Source organism: Cetorhinus maximus, chromosome 4 (genome assembly GCF_964194155.1).
Source record: "Cetorhinus maximus chromosome 4, sCetMax3.hap1.1, whole genome shotgun sequence".
Lineage (NCBI taxonomy): Eukaryota > Metazoa > Chordata > Chondrichthyes > Lamniformes > Cetorhinidae > Cetorhinus > Cetorhinus maximus.
This window is the reverse complement of record NC_135882.1, coordinates 162,618,304-162,641,164: the sequence shown is the minus strand read 5'-3', so window position 1 is coordinate 162,641,164 and position 22,861 is coordinate 162,618,304. Positions and strand designations below refer to the sequence as shown.

Below are 22,861 nucleotides of genomic sequence, written 5' to 3'. Positions count from 1 at the left end.
ACAGTGATGTGGAATTGACTCCCAGTCAGCCAACACATCAATGTTAAAATTATCATCTTTGCTTTCAAATCTCTCCATGGCCTTGCTCCTCCTTACCTCTGTAACCTTCACCAGCTTTACAAATTTCCAAGATCTCAGTGCTCCTTCTATTTTGGTCCCTTGCACCTCCCTGATTTCAATCATCCATCCTTGGGAAAACTCAGCATCAGCTGTCTAGGCCATAAGCTCTGGACTTCCAGCCTGAAGACTCTCTGTCTCTGACCTTTTTCTCTTGCCCTTTAAGTTGCTTCTTAAAAACATCCCTCTCTAACCAGAGTTTTGGTCATCTGTTCTAATTTCTCCATAGGCAGATCAGTGTCCAACTTTGTCTTATTATGCTCATGTGAAGCACCTTGGGCTGTCTCACTATGTTAAAGGTACTATATAAACAAGTTGCTGTTGTTGAATGGTACAAAGTGCATTGCAGTACTCCCTCCACTTGAACAGCTATCAAATATTGGAAGCCAAGCAAAACTAAGACACACAGTTTTTCTTTATTGAGAGAGCTTATTGACTTGTTCAGCCTCACCGCTCTCCTCCCACTCAAACCGATGTCCCAGCTATCCCTATTTATTTGTTCTCAAAGACAATTAATACCTACCATCTGTTTCTCTTAACTTTAACAATGTAATTGACATGACATTAACAGCAGTGGGGTGAGGGAGGATGGGGGCTGGTTGGTCAGGTGGTGGTTGCTCCATCGCTTTCCTGAGATACAAGCTGCAAATTTGGACTTTCCTTCACTTAGTTTCACCCTCCCTTGGCAAAAGCTGCTAATGAGTTCAGATATCTTCTGAGTTATTTTAAAGGCTTTTGGTTTTTTTTGTCCCCCTTCTTTTAAACTTCACCTGCATGCAATTTTCTGCTTAAAGCAATACTCTGCTTCTTACACTCATTCTGAATCTACACAAATAAACCACCCTCAGAAAACCAGGCGGAAATGATATGCTTTCAGTTGAGAGTGTCTAAAACTCGCCACTACATTGGAAAATTTTTATTTACACATTTTAGTCAAAAGCTATGTTCTGTATCCAAATCCACATTTTGTACAATTTAACAATGTGATAGATCATAAGAAGATCATGTCTGGCACTTTCAAACGATGTATTTACTGTACAGTGTTACTAATTTAAGTCTGTTGCTGTTATAGGTTTAAAAAGCTGTTAATGCTGTTGTTAACCTATATTTGTGTGCCATCCAAAAGAAGCAAAGGCTTTTCTGCTCCATCTTTTAAAACAAATCATCCGTTAAATGAAAAGGTCAGACAAAATGGCAGGCGCATGGAAGAACTCTAAATCACATATTGTGTGTTTTGTTTGAATGATAACAGAACCTGTTGACAAAGGCAATATATATGGAAAAATGCAACTTGTTTACTCAATCATAAACATGTTAAGCTGCTATGTTTAATTTAATCCCTTATTAACATTTTAATTCCTACCCATCTGCATGTATTTCTTGGTAGCTTGCCACTTTAGGCAGAGAGAGAAGGATGAGACTAAAGTCTGTTTTAATCATGATCATGACTTCTTGTACTTAATATACTAGATTACATCAGCATTGTGATATTTGAATGCTGTAGTGCTTTTAATATTTGTGGTTATTGCATTTTTTTGAAGTTCTACTGCATTGCAATTTAAAGGAAAAGCAAAGAAATTATGAAAATTCGGTGGTGTTATTGCTGTATCATGAAAGCAAAATACAGCAGGTGCTGGAAATCTGAAATAAAAACAGAAAATGTTGAAAATGCTCAGTAGGTCAGGCAGCATCCGGGGAGAAAGAAACAGAATGAAGGTTTCGGGCTGATGACCTTTCATCAGAACAAGTGGCATGTCATTGCTACGTTTTTATAATTCTGCCAAATCTGTCAAGTTTTAAATCCATTACCTGCCCAGATCTGTTAGGAGATGCATGGTGTTGTAAAAGTTGTCAATTGCTTCCACGAGATCAAGAAGAGAGTCTCTTTTCACCTCTTTGGCAATGTAGTCAGTTCTGACTGAGGACCAGTGTGTACACCAACAATCTGGATACAGGCCTAAAGAGAGTAATGATCAAGTTTGCTGTTGGTATTAAAATAGAAGGCCAAAGGAAGCTGTAAAGGAATATTGGTCAAATGGGCTAAAAAGTTGCAGTTTAAATTAAATGTAAGTGTGAGGTGATGCATCTTAGTTAAAGAGAAAGCAACAATATTATACTCTGAATTGAAATAGTTGCTATTGTGGAAGAACTAAGATATTTGGACATGAACAAATATAGGCAACAAGGAGCAAATGAGGTACTTGTAGAGTATAGAAAATGTAAGAAAATACTAAAAAAGGAAATCAGGAAGGCAAAAAGAAGACATGAGGTTGCTTTGGCAGATAATGTGAAGGTAAACCCGAAGGGTTTCTACAAGTATATTAAGAGTAAAAGGATAGTAAGGGACACAATTGGTCCCCTTGAAGATCAGAGTGGTCATCTATGTGTGGAGCCTCACGAGATGGGGGAGATCTTAAACAGTTTTTTTGCATCAGTATTTACGCAGGAAACTGGCATAGTGTGTAAGGAAGGAAGGGAAACAAACAGTAGTTTCATGGAACATATGGAGATTAAAGAGGAGGAGGTGCTTGCTGCCTTACAGCGAATAAAGGTAGATAAATCCCCCAGGCCTGACATGATATTCCCTCGGACCTTGAGGGAGACTAGTGTAGAAATTGCAGGGGCCCTGGCAGAAATATTTAAAATGTCCTTAGCCACGGATGAGGTGCTGGAGGATTGGAGGGTAGCTCATGTTGTTCTGTTGTTTAAAAAAGGCTCCAAAAGTAAACCAGGTAATTACAGGCCAGTGAGCCTGATGTCAGTAGTAGGTAAATTATTCGAAGGTGTTCTGAGAGATCGGATATACAATTATTTGGACAGCCAAGGGCTGATTAAGGATAGTCAGCATGGCTTTGTGTGTGGTAGGTCGTGTTTAACGAACCATGTAGAGTTTTTCGAGGAGGTTACCAAGAAAGTAGATGAAGGAAAGGCTGTGGATGTTGTCTACATGGACTTTAGTAAGGCCTTTGACAAGGTCCCACATGGGAGGTTAGTTCAGAAGGTTCAGACACTTGGTATCCATGGAGAGATTGTAAACTGGATTCGAAATTGGCTGTGTGGGAGAAGACAGAGAGTGGTAGTTGATGATTGCTTCTCAGACTGGACGCCTGTGACTAGTGGTGTGCCTCAGGGATCTGTGCTGGGACCATTGTTGTTTGTTGTCTATATCAATGATCTGGATGATAATGTGGTAAATTGGATCAGCAAGTTTGCTGATGACACTAAGATTGGAGGCATTGTGGACAGCGAGGAAGGCTTTCAAAGCTTGCAGAGGGATCTGGACCAACTGGAAAAATGGGCCAGAAAATGGCAGATGGAATTTAATGCAGAAAAGTGTGAGGTGTTGCATTTTGGAAGGACAAACCAAGGTAGGACATACACAGCAAATGGTAGGGCACTGAGGAGTGCGGGGGAACAAAGGGATCTGGGAGTTCAGATACATAATTCCCTGAAATTGGCGTCACAGGTAGACAGGGTTGTAAAGAAAGCTTTTCGCATACTGGCCTTCATAAATCAAAGTATTGAGTATAGGAGTTGGGATATTATGGTGAGGTTGTACAAGATATTGGTGAGGCCAACTTTGGAGTATTGTGTGCAGTTCTGGTCGCCTAACTACAGGAAGGATATCAGTAAGATTGAAAGAGTGCAGAGAAGATTTACTAGGATGTTGCCGGGTCTTCAGGAGTTGAGTTACAGGGAAAGATTAAACAGGTTAGTACTTTATTCCTTGGAGCGTAGAAGAATGAGGGGAGATTTGATAGAAGTTTACAAAATTATGAGGGGTATAGACAGAGTAAATGCGAGTAGGCTCTTTCCACTTAGATTAGGAGAGATAAACATGAGAGGACATGGCTTTAGGGTGAAAGAGGAAAGGTTTAGGGGGAACATTAGGGGGAACTTCTTCACTCAGAGAGTGGTGAGAGTGTGGAACGGGCTACCATCTGACATGGTAAATGCGGGCTCACTCTTAAGTTTTAAGAATAAGTTGGATAGATACATGGATGGGAGAGGTCTGGAGGGTTATGGACCGGGGGCAGGTCAATGGGACTAGCGGAATAATATTTCGGCACAGACTAGAAGGGCCGAATGGCCTGTTTTTCTGTGCTGTAGTGTTCTATGGTTCTATGGAACGACAGCACCTAACATTGATAAAGCTGCAAAATAGCTAAAGAATTCTACATTTCTTCACATTCTTGAAAAGTCAAGAGGTAGTGCTGAGCCTATATAAGACTTCAATATATCACATTAGGAAGGTTATTGAGGCTTTAGAAAGAATACAATGCAAATTCCCTCGGATGCTCCCTCATATGAGAAATATAAATATGACGAACAGCTTGAAAAATTGGGTCTTCTGTAAATTAGAATGATGCAGATTATGGAGCAATATGATTGAAGCGTTTAAAATTCTGAAAGGGTGGAACAGAGTAAATAGAAGCAGACTGTGTCTATTAGTTGAAGTCAGGTTGTGAGTCATAACCACAAGATTAAATGTAAAAGGTTTAGGACTGAGTATAGGAGAAACTTCCTTACTTAAAGAGCTGTGAAGATATGGAATTTACTTCCAGGGTTAGTGGTGGACACAGAATCTGTCAACATTCACTATATGAGTTGTAGAGATAGGTGAAGGAAGAGGAGTTGATGTGATGTAGGAACAGGGTTGGGTAATTGTGATTTGAACAAGTTGCTCATGTGCAAGATAAATGCCAACATGGATCGAATGACCTCTTTCCATATGTATTGCAACGTCTATGTACTCATTCCTAGCCTCACCTTACAACAACATAACCACTTATGGGCAATGCCATGTTAGGTTCATGATGCCCTAAAAGGGCATTGACAACCATAGACTGGTCCATGATTATGCTTGGGAAAGTACTGCAGTGGATTGCCATTGTCTTCTGCAACATGGCTGACCAGGAAACATTCCTACCACCTGTCATCAGGTATATTGAAAGGGTTTACAGGTTGATAATCAACCTGTTTGACCACATTATGAATACCCCTTCTTTCGCCATCAAGGACCTGAAATGGGACTTGAACGCAGAGTTTCCAGCCCAGAGGTAGTGACACTACCCACTGTGCCACAAGACCCCTTCATGTTAGATTACTAGCCTTTAAAGAAAATGGCCTTGCAGACTGATTGGGCTGAATGGCTCTTTTCACATTTCTATGTATCTCACCAATTTCATAAATAAAGGTGAAAACTACTTTGTTAGAAATATTTGTCATGCTGTTAACACGCATGCTGCAAGCTTGGAAAAATATATTAGGTGATATTTTCACCTAGTTTTGCAATCCTTAGAAGTCCCCGCATGACCTAGTACCAGCATTGCGAAAAGAACTGGTCATTGAGAGTTGGGAACATACAGTTTCCATCAGTAAATGTCTTCAGTCTCCCAAAGGAGTTACTGAGGCTGACTGGAAATGGAAATAACAGTCATAGACCAGGAATGATGCAGCTTCAAGTTCATCTATTCATTCAGCTTTCTGGTATCATCACTCTCAGTAACTCTGTCCAAGGTGAGTATAATATGACATTGTTATAAATCACCAAACCAAATAACCGCCCTTTGCTCCTTCTAGTGAAAAAGTGACTAAGCAATCCAGGTTCAAAAACTAACTGCTTTAAATCTGGGAGCTTCAGATTAAATTTGGACCAGTTGTAACATTATTTGGTTCAACAATGCTGTTAGGAAGGAACTGGTTGACCAGTTTGGATGCTGTTCCAATGGTGAGACCTGCCAATTGGCCAGTAACACTACACTGCCTCCATTCTAACACACCAAGAAACCAGTGCAGGTCCTCAATTCATTGTCATGCCGCACATTATGAAACCGCCTGACATTTTTACTTGCTTAAGTCTAAATCATGACCTTTGGACCGTGTACTTGCACCATCAAATAAATTTATGCCTTACGCTTGCAACTGTGGAAGCAATATCCAGAACTATTACCATCAGCGGAAAGGAATGGGGAACGACGCCTGGGTTTGGCAGTGTGAGGGTGCTACAGTCTAAGCATGTGCACTGTGCCAGATTCCTCAATATCCACCAATACATGAGGAAGATGGTGGCGCAGTGGTAAATCACTGAACTAGTAATCCAGAAACCCATGCTAATGCACTGGGGACCTGGGCTGAAATCCCACCATGGCAGTTGGTGGAATTTGAATTCAATTAATAAAATCTGGAATTGACAGCTTGCCTCAGCAATAGTGACCGTGGGTGGAATTTTCCATGCCCATTGGCAGCGGGCGTGTTTGGCAGTGTGACTGGGCGATATGGCGAGAAGGCCAAAAATTTCACAACGTTGTGAAGCCAGTTTGCAATCACGCGTGTCGACGATGGGCCATGTTTCCCGCCATCAGACGTCAGGTACTTCATTTTAATGCATCACTATAAGCCCAGCTCTCCGGAATCATCCCAACACGCTGGATCATCCAAGCACCGCGGTGTTTCACAACAGCATATATAAGGCATGCGCCTGCCAAGCTGCACTATGAGGGGAACTCGGAGGTCAGTGCACAGTAACACTCACGAGGGTCGCCTGTTGGACTTCAAGGTTGAGGCATCGTGCATTTGGGTGAGGGCACAAGCAAGTTGACTTTTCCCAGCTGGCTGATGGTGCAGTGCCAGGGGCAAGGGCTGCCCTGCGGTTGAGGCGATTTGGGGCCAGGGGTGGGGTGGGGGGTGGGGGGCAAGGGCTGCACTGCAGCTGATGGTAGCGCACAAGCACATGCGGGGGGGGGGGGGGGGGGGGGGGGAACTGGGAAACCTTGTATAAAGTGACCATTCCTCCACAGCTGAGACACCTCAGACGCAGCCACATTGACACGATTGGAGTCAGGCCTGTAGCTTATCTGCCCACTCAAGCAAGGCAGAGGTCCGAAAGTACCACCAAGTGCTACAGAGCTTTTCACCCCTCGGGCACAGACTGCAAACTAATGAGCCTTTTAGTGGACTGCAGAACAATTGAATGACTGGGCACGTTGTACAATCTCCTTGTGAAAGCTGGTCATGGAGCAGTCACTGGTGGAGGTTTTCATAGCCCCTTGCAGTGTCGTCATCCCGGTTTGGACCGGTTTCCCCCATGGTTCAAGCTAACAGTGCAGCCTTGCAGTGCAGGTTAGGAGAAGCCTGTGCCTGAGCTGAGAGCACAGTGTGCAGTCCAATGGGCAAATCTGCCACCAATCGGTCAAGTGGAGTCAGGCCAAATTGGGGAGGGGTTTCGAGCAGCCATGTAGCGCATTAAACTCTGGCCATCCAAGTGGTGGCCAGCACTCTCTGGGATGTGTTAAGGGGCCTTCAGACTTAACCAAGAGGAGGTCTTGAACACCCAAGCTAACCCACACATCTCTCTCTTTCACCCTGCAGAAGGAACACATCAGGATCACGGAGCCTGGTAACCTAGCTTTATGCCTCATGGTTTACAGAGAGCGGAGACGAAGGAGAAGAGAGTGACGGAGGCGTCTGCCTGTGTGGAGGGAGGTGCAGCACCCTCAGGAAGATGGGGCGGCTGGGGCTCCCACACACGCCGCTGAAGAGCCACAGTGAGCCGTCGCTGGTCAGTGCCTAGCTAGACCCAGGGTCCATAGACGCTGCCTTTCATTCCTGCAGATGACCAAGAACCAGTGTCGCTGAAGGCTGCACTTGTCCGGGGAACTGGTCAGTCACATTTGCCACCTGCTGCAGGATTTGGCACCACGGGGACATGGAGGGCATCCACTGCCAGTGGCTGTGAAAGTAACGGCAACGCTCAATTTTTACACCAGTGGCTCTTTTCAGGGCTCCACAGGTGACCTCTGTGGGATATCGTAAGCCTCCACACACAAATGCATCCATGAGGTCATTTCACCCAGGACCAGGACAGCCAGGATGCAACAGCGCTGGGATTTGCCCAGATCTCAGGATTTCCACAGGTGCAGGGTGCCATCGACTGCACTCACATGATGCTCAGATCTCCATGGCAACAAGCGGTCGACTATGTCAACCGCAAGGGATTCCACTCGCTGAATGTGCAGCTGGTGCGCGACCACCACAAACGCATCCTGCAGGTATGCGTTCAGTTTCCAGCGAAAGTGCACGACTCCTACATTCTCAGTCAGTCATAGATCCCTGATGTCTTCCAGGATCCACAGAGGCTGCAGGAATGTCTCCTCAGGACAAGGGCTACCCGCAGTTGACAAGGATGATGACACCCATGCATTGGCCTCAGACTGCAGCTGAGTGAAGGTATAATGAGGCTCATGCTGCAACTCGCACCTTGGTGGAGGAGATCATTGGGATGCTGAAAATGAGGTTCCGGTGCCTTGACCGGTCTGGTGGAGCCCTGCAATATAGTCCACAGAGGATGTTGCCTGCTGTGCCCTTTACAACCTGGCGCTGCAACGAGGAGAGGAGCTGGCTGAGGAGGAGGCGGAGGAGCTGGATGTCTTCTCCGATGAGGAAAACATTGATGGGGACAAGGGTGAGGAGGTCCTCTAAGGCGTGGATGACAGTGATGAGGCCATCACACTGGCCAGACGAGGCAGGCGCGCTTGGGAGGCCCTCATAGCTGCTAGATTTGTGGAGGATAATGACAATATGCAGTGAGGAGACACCATAGATCCTCACAGTGCATCTGTGAACGTTTGATTAAAGCCTGGCGGACAGCAGCACATATACCCTCTGTGATAATGCTCCTGTCATGGAGACACAGTGGAGGCCCTAATAGTTGCTCAGTTCCAGGAGGATGATAACGACAATTGCAGTGAGGGCAATCCACAGATCTTCACATAGCCTCTGTGAATGTCTGGCCAAGGGCAGCTCCCTTGTGCTTTGTGGTCAGGGTCATATCATGGAGATGCAGCTATGAAACCTTAAATGCACCTGATCCTTTGTCCGCCTTCAACACCTGACTCCTTCAGGTGCACAGCGTCATTGGTCACAGATGCTGAAGAGATGGGGGCCAGCCCCGCCTTAAAGGTGCTGAGAGCACAGAGAGAATGACAGAATTCTGTGACGCCTGCCCACGACATTCTGGCAGCAATGACAAGCACCATCGAGGTGCAGGCATCAGTAATTTGTCCAGTGAGTGTGAGGCCGGACCATCACTTTGGTCTGAAGGCTGCAAAGAGCACAGGGAAGAGGCCCTGGACTGAGACACCTGCCTTTATCTTGTGCAGGGACCAAGGTTTCCATCTGAGTGACACGAACATCATTATAACAAGAAGCCATAGGCAAGGAGACATTCTTGGGAGTTTATTTACAATAGTGAACATTATGTACAAGTGATTAACAACCGTGCCCAAGCTGTGTAACTATGTCTTCTTAACCTTCCTAACCCTGCGGTTATGTCTTGGTGCTCCCCGGACAACCACGGCGGAGGTGGAGGCAGCCTGCTGACTGCTACACCCTGTCTGTGATAACCTTGACGGGTGCCCACTGGAGGGCTGAGACCTGGAGGGCCCCAGCCTGCTTTTGGGTTCCTGCTGTGTGGCAGTGGCTCCCTCCTCAGCCTGCGGAGCTGGAGCTGGAGCTGCTTGGGTCACAGGGTGAGGAGATTCCGATGGGCTGGACATTCATGTAGTCACCTGGGTGGATGGCCCAGGGGTGTGCACCTGCTGATCCTCCTCCCTATGGGTGCCCGAGGGTCCCTGGCTGACTCTTTGAGGAGAATGGGAAGTTGGAGTGAGATCGAGCTGCCCCATACCCCTCTCGCGTTGACACTGCTGGAGGCCAACTATGGCGTCAGCAATGGAGTTCAGCCCACGCAGCAGTACAGGACCAATGTCCTTGACCAAGGTCTCCATAGCGGCCACCATCTTATTAGTGTTGACCTCGGTGCATTGGCACGCCGGTGCTATCACCTCAGACTAAAGGTGGACGGATTCCTCCATTGTGCCTTGCAATCTGAGGAGTGCAGTGGAGATCCCTTCCTGATGTTCCAGAACTTGCCTTTGCAGCTCCAGCAACTGAGGTATGACTGAGTCCAGTGGCTCATCATCTGACTCAGGCTCAGCAGATTTCTGGCCTCCAGCAGTCCTCTGAGTGCTGAAGACCTGGGAAGTGCCTGCTGCCACCTGCTGTGGATCAGACAGTGCAATATGCTCACCAGATTGTGATCCCAAGGCTACTCTAGAACTAGGTCCCATTGAGGTGTGTGTCTCTGTGCTGGTGGAGGGTGTGGGTGAGCGCTGTGATGTGTCTTCAAGGAGGGTGCCTTCAGTTTCTTCTTCCGAGGTGTCTTCAAGGCTTGATTGGAGGCCCTGTGTCATGGACTCTGTCGGCTGTTTGGCAGATGTGCCTGCGGAAGCAAGAGGAGATAATTAGTGCATGGAGGTGGCCTGTGAAACAGGACACATCACTCACACATGGTTGTCTGATGGATGTTGCACTGCTGGATCCTCACTGGGTAGAGCAGCGCCGACCTCACCGTCAGCACAGGATCGGTCCAGATCCTCGCCGGCCAGCTGGATGGCTCTGTTTTCAAAGTCCGTGAGGGCCTTGATTTCAGGCATTCCTCCACCGGTCTGTGACCTCTCTCTCTTGTTGTGGGCCAGCTTGTCCTGCATGAATAGAGATGGAGAGAGTGTAAGCAGGACACCTGCCAGGCCAGATGATAAGTATGCCTGGCATGTGTGGGTGGTGAGTGGTCCCATGGACAGGAAGAGGACAATGAAGGTGTGTGTGAGAGAGTGAATGGTGATGTCCCTTGAACTGACAGTGAGTGAGGTCCCTGTGGACGTGTGATGGGTTTGTGAGTGTGTGAGTTGAGAGTGATGAGAAGAGTGACTTACCTGGTGAAACGGAGGTGATCATTCATCCTATTTCGGCACTGGGTAGCTGTCCTCTTTTGCAGGGTGTTGGCACTGATCACCGCTGCCACCGCCTCCTATGCCGGATTGGTGATACCGCTGTCCCTCCTGCTGCCAGAGCAAGGGTAGAGAACATCACAGTGGGCCTCCACTGCATCCAAAAGGTGCTCGAGGGACGCATCATTAAACCGGGGGGCTGCGGTTTCCTTGCCTTTTGGGGCCATGTCTTCTGTGCAGCAGTCGTGGGCTGGAAACACTGAGAGGCGTGCGCGCGGCTGCACTTTAAATATGATGCCCGGCGTGATGAAGCTGCGAGGTGATGGTGTGGGGCCGAATGAGAGCCTGCCTGCTATTGAAACGCATGTTTCCCGGGATTGCATGATTAATGAGGCGGGATTGGGATGATACAGTGTGAAAAGCCGCCATTGCAGGCGGTGGGTAAAACGTCCTTTTTCCCACCCGCTACCGCACTTAGTGCAAATCTGGGACAACTCTGCCCTGTGAAACTATCATTTGATTGTTATTAAAAACCCAGCAATGCCCACATCCCATGAAAGAATAAAAAAAATACAATTATCTTAGTGTAGCTGGATCTCCTTCTTTGTTTTTGCAAATTATTTGAAAACGAACTGGTGAATGAATTTAGAAAGATTTTTTTCAAGTCAAGTTTCACATTTAAACTATAAACACTGCTTTTTATTACTTCAGACAGCTTAGCTTCGAGAGATGAAAGGGCTGATTTTAATTTAATTAAGCAATCATGCTGGCTCTTTATTTATCTAGTGGCAATGGATAAAAGGAAATGTTGCCAAATCAGACAAAATCTCTTGTTTCACTGATGGGTGTCAGGTATAAAAATAAATCAAAAGGCTAATATGGAATGTTAGCATTTATGTGTAGAGGGCTAGAACATCAAGGCAAGGAGATTTTGTGACAGTTATGTAAGACCCAGATCATATCTCGTGTGTTGTGTAGAATAAAGGCTTGAAACTACATCGCACCTTTCATGGCCTCAGGATATTCAATAAAGTTCGACAGCCAATGCAGTAGCGTCAAAGTGAAGTCACGGGGGCGACTTTAAAAAGGCCTTGCAAGGAGTGCAGCACAGATTCACCTCAATGTTACCAGGGCTCCAAGGGTTAGATTATGAGGAGCGATTACATAAACTAGTTTTGTATTCACTGGATTACATAGGGCTGATTTGATTTAGGTTTTATTTTGGATTTTGAATGGAATTGATCGGGTAGATGGAGAGAATTTCTTTCCACTGGTGGGGGTGTTTAGGACAAGAGGCGATTTGAGAGAGAAGTTAGGAAACCCTTTATCATACAAAGAATGGAAGGGTGTGGAACTCTCGCAAGATGTGGCAGGTGCGAGCTCAATTCATCATTTTAAATCTGGGATCAATTGATTTTGCTAACCCAGGGTATAAAAGGGAGTCAAGGCAGATGGATGGAGTTAGGGTATATAACAGCTATGATCTCATTCAATGCCAGGGCAGGCTCGAGGAGTTGAGTGACCTACTCCAATTCAATAGAGATGTTTTAGAAAGCGCACCCCTTCCCTATTAGCGCTGTTCCTTTTAAAAGCATAATCTGACCAATCGTGAGCAGCATCACAGGATATTAGCTGGTAATATATTAAAAGTGCTAATGCTCACAACCTCCGGCATTACAACTAGACGTTACACTCGGTTAGAACTGTAAATTAATTGTAAAAATGCTGGGTGCTTCTTAGCTGCAGTCTGATAATGACAAGCCCATTGCAAAAGAAAGACTTGTATTTATCTGGTGCCTTTCATGACTTTGGGGACACCCCAAGTGCTTTACAGCCAATGGATTACTTTTGAAGTGCAGTCACTGTTGTAATTGAGAAAATGCGACAGCCAAATAGTTCACAGCAACATCCTGCAAACAGCAATGTCATAGTGGCAAGATAATCTGTTTTTGAAATGATGTTGTTTGAGGGTTAATATTGGCCAGAATACCAGGTAGGACTCTGCCGCTCTTCGAAATAGTGATGCGGGAGATTTCACATCCATCTGAGAGGCCAGACAAGGCCTTGGTTTAGCATTTCATCTGAAAGATGGAACTTCCGACAGTGCAGCATTCCCCCAGTACTGTAATGGAGTGCACTTGGGTGCCATGCATCTCTATTTGCAAATGTAGTGCCTCAGGGAGAAGGAATAAATGGAGGTGGGGACTGGGTGGGAAGAGGTAAGTAGAGTGGAAGGAGGCTGGTGTGGAGTACTGATTGAACAGCAATTATGCTTCGAGTAACCTGAAACATTGTCTATGAATAACAATATTATTTTGTGGCCTTAGAGGGTTGAATCTCTGCCAAAGCAGCATTGCAAAGCACAGCTCTCCAGTCCTTAAAAAGTCACAGACTGAGAACTTGCTAGGAGAAACAACCATGTGCGCCTGCGTTTGTCACGCAAACACCTTGGGCTGGATTTTCCCGAATCAGGATGGCATTGAGGTGGGACGGCAAAGAAAAAACAGTGCCAACGGCCTGCGTGCCGGTCTGCTGCCATTATTCCAGGATCTGCCGACTTTCCCGACAACAGGGGGAGAGCAGGGGCAGGTGGGAAAGTGAAAGTCGCCTGTCTCATTAATCAGGCAGGTTGGGGTCATTGGTGAGCTCATTAAGAATTCGCCTTCCGACTTGCTGAGATTTCCATGGGTGCAGCCGGCCGTTAGGAACTTTCTGAAGATGATCTGCTCCAAACTGGTGGGAACAAGGGTGACAGCGCTGAAACATTTTATGGAAAAAAAAGTGCAAGTTTGAACAAAAAAACTATCGAGGAGCAATGGAATTTTAATAACCAACCTTCCCCTGCCCTATCCTGGGTCCCAGCTCTCCATTTGCCCTGCCCACTTTGACGATAAAGATCCTCTCACCTTTTTAAGCCCACGCACAGACGGCAGCCACAGCAATAGTTGCCCATTCAAGCCAGAATGTAGCCCCTTCCCTGGTGTCCTGCCTCCATTCCACCCCCCCCCTCCCCCCCCCCGCCCCCCCCAACTGGGCGGCAGACCCATCTCTAGGGTCATTAAGGACCCCAATCCTGTGAAAAATGCTCTTCCCGACTGGTTGGAGACAGAGGCGGGATTGCTACCCACCTCCTGATTCCCACCTCCGATAGGAAAATCCAGCCCCTTGCATGTGACGTACATTTTCCCCATCACACAACAGGCACTGCACTTGGGTATCATGCATCACAATTTGCAAATGTTGTGTCTCAAACAGAAGGAATAAATGGAGATGGGGACTGGGTGGGAAGAGGTAATTAAAGTGGGAGGAAGCTGGTGTAGAGTATAAATAGTCCAGTTTGGTTGAATGCCCTATTTCTGTGCTTCTCTGTAATTCTATATGTGTCATTTAGTTTTAGCATTATAATGCTAATGTTTCCCTAGCAATTAACATAGATGGCATCTTAGAATATATAATGCTAAAACAGAGATAATTAGCAGGCTCACTGGCATTAGGATAGCCAATGGATGCAGTATAGGAGGTTTTGCTACATAACCTCCTATCTCTAACATCCATTACCCTAGACTACCGATAAAAGTTGACAACACATCTATTTTCAGAACAGATCACCTTCCTGCACCAATTGGAAAACAAACAAGACCCTTCATTTTCCAACTGGATGATTATCAACTGTCTTTTCCCTCATCTCTGATATTTTTATGATGAATATTCGCTGCAGTCCCTCTATGCCAAGTATATCCTTTCTTAGGTAAGGAGAGCAAAACTGCGCACAACACTCCAGGTGTGGTCTCACCAAGGCCCTGTACAGCTGCAGTAAAACATCCTTGCTCCTGTACTCAAGTCCTCTTGCATTGAAAGCCAACAACATACCATTTGCCTTCCTAACTGCTTGCTGCACCTGCATGCTTTCAGTGGTTGGTGTACAAGGACACCCAGGTCCCTTTGTACATCAACATTTCCCAATCTATCTCCATTTAAATAATGCTCTGCCATTTTACTTTTCCTACCAAAGTGGATAACTTCACACTTATCCATGTTATACTGCATCTGCCATGTATTTGCCCACTCACTCAACTTGTCTGAATTGCCTTGAAGTCTCTTAACATCCTCCTCTTCGCTCACATTCCCACCTAGTTTTGTCTCGTCAGCAAACTTGGAAATATTACATTTAGTTCCCTCATCCAAATCATTGATATATATTGTGAATAGCTGGGGCCCAAGCTGTGGTAGCCTGTGGTACCCCATTACTCACCGCCTGCCACTCTGAAAAAGACCCGTTTATTCCTACTCTCTGTTTCCTGTCTGCTAACTCAATCCATTCCAATATACTAACCCCAATCCCATGTGCTTTATTTTTGCACACTAACCTCTTATGTGGGACTTTATCAAACGCTTTCTGAAAATCCAAATACGCCACATCCACTGGTTCTCCCTTATCTATATCCTGTTCACAACTTACTTTTCTGCTCACATTCTGTCATCAGTAAATTTAGCAAGCACACCTTTGGTCCCTTCATCCAAATCATTTATATAAATTGTAAAAAGTTGAGGCCCCAGCACTGATCCCTGTGGCACACCATGCCTTACATCCTGCCAACCAGAAAATGAGCCACTTATGTCTACCCTCTGTTTCCTGTTAGCTAGCCAATCTTCTATCCATGCCAATATGTTACCCCCTACATGAGCTTTTATTTTCCTCTATAATTTTGATGCAGCATGTTATCAAATGCCTTCTGGGAATCTAAGTATAGTACTGGTTCCCTTTTATCCACAGCACATGTTACTTCTTCAAAGAATTCCAATAAATTGGTTAAACGTGATTTCCCTTTCATCAAAACCATGTTGGCTCTGCCTAATTACCTTGATTTTTTTTCTAAGTGCCCTGCTATAACATCTTTAATAATAGCTTCTAACATTTTCCCTATGACAGATGTTAGGCAACTGGCCTGTAGTTTCCTGCTTTCTGTCTCCCTCCCTTTTTGAATAAAGGAGTTACATTTGCTATTTTCCAATCTAATGGCACCTTCCTCGAATCTAGGGAATTTTAGAAAATTAAAAACAGCACATCAAACATCTCACTAGCCACTTCTTTTAAGACTCCAGGATGAAGTCCATTTGGTCAGTCCGGAGATTTGTCAGCCATTTGCTCCAACAATCTCTTCAGTACCACTTCCTTGGTGATTGTCATTTTCTTGAGTTCCTCCCTCCCTTCCATTTCCTGATTTACAGCTATTTCTCGGATTGTTGAAAAAAGACATTTTGTCAAAGCTTTTCATTTTGTACTCATCAGGGCACTTCGCAAGAATACCAATGTCAGGGGAAGCAACTACTTTATACTGTATGAGAAGAGACAGCTGATTGGTTGGCAAGTGGACTCTGATTGGTAGAGGCATTGCCATGGAGAATGCACCAGTTAATGGTGACTGGCAGTTAACTGCCAAGCATTGTTTCAAATTTAAACCAGGCAACTTGACTCTGAATGGTCAAGGCATTGCCCTGAGGAATGAGTCAGCGAATGGCTGTTACTTATTTTGTTTAGCTAAAACAGGCACAATGTGTATACATGTTCTTTCTGTCTGCAAAGAACAGGGCCCTGTGTATTAATATATGTAGCTTCCAGAACATTTTTTAAAAAATCTTTCATGGGATGTGGGCATCACAGGCAAGGCCAACATTAGTTGCCCAACCCTAATTGCCCTTGAACTGACCTCGCTAAGTTATTTCAGAGGGCGGTTAAGAGTCAAACACATTGCTGTGGTCTGGAGTCACATGCAGGCCAGATGGCAGATTTTCTTCCCTAAAGAATATTAGTGAACCAGATATATGTTTACAACAATCGATAATAGTTATCATGGTCACCATTACTGAGACTAGCTTTATATTCCAGATTTATTAACTGAATTCAAGTTCCATCAGTTGCCATGGTGAGATTTGAACTGATGTCCCCAGAGCATTAGCCTGAGTCCCTAGATTGCTAGTCCAGCGACATTACCACTACACCACTGTCTCCCCAAAAAGTACCACACTGCGAGCCTGGCTGACAATCTTAAATTGGTTGTCAGTGTAATTCTTAGCACATTGAGGATTATTTAGCAAATGTTGTCCAATCGCGGAATCACTTCTAACGTTGAACACTGTGGCTTGAGTTTTGCAAGCATGGGCTGGTTGGGTAAGGTCTGTACTTTGCCCGTTGTGAACAGCAGCTGGGACATGCCGTTTGATACGATCAGCCAGTCTTTGAAACATATGGCCTACATACCTAGCACTACACTGGCACTGAAATTCATAGACCACATTACTCAATTGTGTGATAGGCAGGATGTCTTTTTGGCTTGACGGCAGCATCCTGTTAGTGGCAAACATCCTCATATTGCTACTGCATTGTAGCAGCGTGAAACAGCTAGCTTTATCTGTTGCTCAAATTTTTGAGTTACCTTGCCCTTCTAGGGTAATCTGAGGTAGACTGGGCACTTTTCAGGGCCGAAAGTGACAGCCTTAGGCCCATTCATGAGTTTCTGAGATATACAAAGTGAAATGATTGGATCAGGGTAGCCATTATCCTGCAGGATGTCTTTGATACGCCCTATTTCAGCATCAAGCTTGCATGGTGAGCAAATGGCTTGGGCCCTGTTTATAAGGTTGCCAATAAGACCAATCTTATAGTACATGGAACTGTAAGAATCCCAACGCGTATATTGACCAGTGAAGGAAGGCTGCGGTAGACCATGGTAGAAAATCCCCTGGCAGATTTGTCAACTAGTATGTCAAGGAAGTGGAGTTCATTTCACTGCTCCATTTCAAAGGTGAATTTGACTGCAGGATGGAGCCATTAAGACCTGTAAGGAAATTATTACGTGCAGCTGTGGATTTAAATATAGCGGACGTATCATCTGCAACACCTCAGAGTCCACTTGCCAACTAATCAGCACTCTCTTCTCATATAGTATAAATTGTTGTTCCCTTTACATTTGTTATTCTTGCGAAGTGTCCTGATGAGTGCAAGACAAAAAGCTTCAACGTGTATGTTTTTTTCAGCAAAACTCACAAAATTTGATTGAACTGGCATTTTACATCCTGTCTTACGCTTCAATGGAGAGAAAACTCGAGGGTAAAACCAGCATGGCACCCAAACTCCCCTTGTCAAAAAGAAAAATACTACGGATGCTGGAAACCCAAAATATAAATATAATGAATGACAAAATGTCATCGATCTGAAACATTAACTCTGCTTCTCCCTCCATAGATGCTTCCAGACTTGGTATTTCCAGCATTTTCTGCTTTAAAGCTCTTTCTTCTCCTAACGGTTTGAATTAGTAAAAATTTGATCCCCAAGCAATGCGACTGTAGACTGCAGGTTGGTCCTCTTAACAGCAGATGGCGCAGAGCTGTCATAGAGTCATAGAGGTCTACAGCACAGAAAAAAGCTCTTTTGCCCATCGAGTCTGCACTTGTCAAACAAGTACCTAACTATTCTAATCCCATTTTCCAGCACTAGGCCCATAGCCTTGTATGCCATGGCATCGCAAGTGCACATCCAAATACTTCTTAAATGTTATGAGGGTTTCTGCCTCTACCACCCTTTCAGGCAGTGAGTTCCAGATTCCCACCACCCTCTGGGTGAAAAAATTCTTCCTCCCATCCCCTCTAAACCTCCTGCCCCTTACCTTAAATCTATGCCCCCTGGTTATTGATCCATCCACCAAGGGGAAAAGTTCCTTCCTTTCTACCCTATCTATGCCACTCATAATTTTATACACCTCAATCATGTCCCCCTTCAATCTCTTCTGCTCCAAGGAAAATAATCCCAGTCTATCCAATCTCTCCTCATAACTAAAACTCTCCAGTCCAGGAAACATCCTGGTAAATCTCCTCTGCACTCTCTCTAGTGCAATCACATCCTTCCTATAATGCAGATTCCAGAACTGCACGCAATACTCTAGCTGTGGCCTAACCAGCGTTTTATACAGTTCCAGCATAACCTCCCTGCTCTTATTCTCTATGCCTCGGCTAATAAAGGCAAGTATCCCATATGCCTTCTTAACCACCTTATCTACCTGTCCCACTACCTTAAAGGACCGGTGGACATGCACACCAAGGTCCCTCTGATCCTCAGTACTTCCCAGGGTCCTACCATTCATCATGTATTCCCGTGCCTTGTTTGTCCTGCCCAAGTGCATTACCTCACACTGATCAGCCCATCTGACCAGCCCGTCTATATCCTCCTGTAATCTAAGGCTATCCTCCTCACTATTTACCACCCCACCAATTTTCTTGTCATCCGTGAACTTACAGATCAACACACCTACATTTAAGTTTAAATCGTTTATATATGCCACAAACAGCAAGGGACCCAACACTGATCCCTGTGGAACCCCACTGGACACAGGCATCCAGTCACACAAACACCCTTCGACCATCACCCTCTGCTTCCTGCCATTCAGCCAATTCTGGATCCAATTTGCCAAATTGCCTTGGATCCCATGGGCTCTTACCTTCATTATCAGACTCCCATGCGAGACCTTATCAAAAACCTTGCTGAAGTCCAAGTGGACTATTTCAAATGCATTGCCCTCATCTACACACCTGGTCACCTATTCGAAAAATTCAATCAAATGACCTCCCCTTAACAAAACCATGCTGACTGTCCTTGATTAGTACCTGCCTCTCCAAATGTAGATTAATTCTGTCCCTCAGAATTACTTATAATAGTTTCCCCACTACTGAGGTTAGACTGACTGCCTGTAGTTCCCTGGTTTATCCCTTCCTCCCTTCTTGAATAACGGTACCACATTGGCAGTCCTCCAGTCCTCTGGCACCTCTCCTGTGGCCAGGGAGGTATTGAAAATTATTGCCAGCGCCCCTGCCACCTCCTCCCTTACCTCACTCAACATCCTGGGATACATTTCATCCGGGCCTGGAGATTTATCTACTTTTAAACCTACCAGACCACTTAGAACCTCCTCCCTTTCTATGCTAATTTCTTTAATTATATCACAGTCCTTCTGCCTGATTTCCATACCCACGTCGTCCCTCTCACTTGTGAACACCGACACACAGTATTCGTTAAGAACCCTACCTACATCTTCCAGCTCCACACACAAATTACACCACGGTCCTTAATGGGCCCTACTCTTTCCCTAGTTATTCTCTTATTCTTAATGTACTTGTAAAATAACTTTGGATTTTCCTTTATTTTACCTGCCAATGTTTCTTCAGGCCCCCTTTTTGCTCTCCTAATTCCCTTTTTAAGTTCCCCCTATACATTCTATACTCCTCTAGAACTTCTGCTGTTTTGAGCCCTCGGTATCTGTCATAAGCCTCCATTTTTCTCTTTATCCAATCCTATATATCCCTCGACATCCAGAGTTCCCTGGATTTGTTGGCCCTACCCTTTATCTTTACTGGAATATGTTGGCCCTGTACTCTCCCTATTTCCTTCTTGAATGAGTCCCACTGCTCTGACACAGATTTACCTAAAAGTAGCTGCTCCCAGTCCACTCTGGCCAAATCATATCTGATCTTATTAAAATCAGCCTTCCCCCAATTTAGAACTCTGATTTCAGGCCCATCCTTGTTCTTTTCCATAACAACCTTGAATCTAACAGAGTTATGATCACCATCTGCAAAATGCTCCCCCACTGATACCTCTACCACTTGTCCGGCTTCATTCCCTAAAATTAAGTCCAGGACCGCCCCCTCTCTTGTAGGACCTTCTACATACTGGCTTAAAAAGCTCTCCTGGATGCATTTTAAGAATTCTGCTCCCTCTAAACCTATCATGCTATGACTAACCTAATGTTGGAGAAATTGAAATCCCCACTATTACTACCCTATTATTTTTACACTTCTCTGAAATTTGCCTACATATCTGCTCTTCTATTTCTCGTTGACTGTTTTGGGGCCTATAGTACACTCCCTGCAATGTGATTGCTCCTTTTTTGTTTTTAAGCTCTACCCATATGGCTTAATTTGAGGAGCCTTCTAAGTTGCCATCCCTCCTTACTGCTGTAATTGATTCCTTGATCAATATTGCGATATCCCCTCCTCTTTTACCTCCTTCCCTGTCTCGCCTGAAGACCCTATGTCCTGGAATATTGAGCTGCCAATCCTGCCCCTCTCTCAACCATGTCTCTGTGACAGCAATGTCATCATACTTCCATGTGTTAATTTATGCCCTCAACTTACCTGCCTTATTCGTCAGACTCCTTGCATTAAAATAAATAGCATCCAACCTTGCCAAACTCCCTTGTGCCTTAACTGGCCTATAATTTCTATGCCTTCCAGACTCACTTGCTCTCTCTTCTAATTTTGGCTGTGCATTTCCCCCTGCTGAACCTCCTCTCAGGATCCCATCTCCCTGCCAAGTTAGATTAAAATCTCCCCAACAACACTAGCAAACCATCCCGCAAGGATGTTGGTCCCATTCCGGTTCAGGTGCAACCCGTCCGCCTTGTACAGGTCCCGCCGCCCCCAGAAATGGTCTCAATGTCCCAGAAATCTAAAGCCCTCCCTCCTGCACCATCTCTCCAGCCAGGCATTCATCTGGACTAACCTCCTATCTCTATACTCACTAGTGCATGGCACCAGAAGTAATCCAGAGATTACTACCTTTGAGGTCCTGTTTTATAACAAAAACAAAAATAGCTGGAAAAACTCAGCAGGTCTGACAGCATCTGCGGAGAGGAATACAGTTAACGTTTCAAGTCCGAATGACTCTTCATCAGAACTAAGCAAAAATAGAAATGAGGTGAAATATAAGCTGGTAGAGGGGGGTGGGACAAGTAGAGCTGGATAGAGGGCCAGTGATAGGTGGAGGCAAAGAAGGGATTGCCAAAGATGTCATAGACAAAAGGACAAAGGGGTGTTGACGGTGGTGATATTAGCTAAGGAATGTGCTAATGGGGACATTAAGGGTAGCAAGCAGGACAAGCAAGTGGCGGATAGCCCTAGTGGGGGTGGGGTGGGGGGAAGGGATCGAAATGGGCTAAAAGGTGGAGATAAAACAATAGATCAAAATAAATTTAAAAATAGGTGGGAAAAGAAAAATATATTTTTTTTAAATTATAAATTATTGGAAAAAGGGGGATCGGAAAGGGGGTGGGGACGGAGGAGAGAGTTCATGATCTGAAGTTGTTGAACTCAATATTAAGTCCGGAAGGCTGTAAAGTGCCTAGTTGGAAGATGAGGTGCTGTTCCTCCAGTTTGGGTTGAGCTTCACTGGAACAATGCAGCAGGCCAAGGATGGACATGTGGGCATGAGAGCAGGGTGGAGTGTTGAAATGGCAAGCGACAGGGAGGTCTGGGTCATGCTTGCGGACAGACCGAAGGTGTTCTGCAAAGCGGTCACCCAGTCTGTTTCAGATTTCCAGCATCCGCAGTATTCTGCTTTTATCTTCCTGTTTTTTTAATCTGTTTCCTGGTTCCCTAAATTCCGCTTGCAGGACCTCACCCCTCTTTTCACCTATGTCATTGGTACCAATCTGTACCTCGATCTCTGTCTGTTTGCCCTCCCGCTTTAGAATGCCCTTCAGCCGCTCAATGACATCCTTGACCCTGGCACCAGGGAGGCAGCAACCCATCCTGGACTCACGCTTACAGCTGCAGCAATGCCGGTCTGTTTCCCTTTACTATCGAGCCTCCTATCACTATTGCTCTTCCCCTCCTTTTCCTCTCCTCCTGTGCAGCTGAGCCGCTCACAGTGCCCTGAGCGTGGCTGCACTCCCCAGAGGAACCGCCATTCTCACTGTTTTCCAACACACAAAAGCGGTTCTCCACACCGTGAGGCGGTACTCGCGCTGTTACTCCTCCCAGCGACAGGGGGCGCGCTGTTACTCCTCCCAGCAACAGGGGGCGCGCTGTTACCCCTCCCGGCGACAGGGGGCGCACTGTTACCCCTCCCGGCGACAGGGGGCGCGCTGCTGGTCCTCCCGGTGACAAGGGGCCCGCTGCTACCC

At 45.5% G+C, this 22,861-nt stretch overlaps 1 long non-coding RNA gene across 1 annotated transcript in view; it reads right to left on the bottom strand.

The window, feature by feature from the left end:
• Positions 1–22,861, bottom strand: part of LOC144680013 (uncharacterized) — a 773,835-nt gene that overhangs the window by 59,355 nt on the left and 691,619 nt on the right. The window lies entirely within an intron of this gene.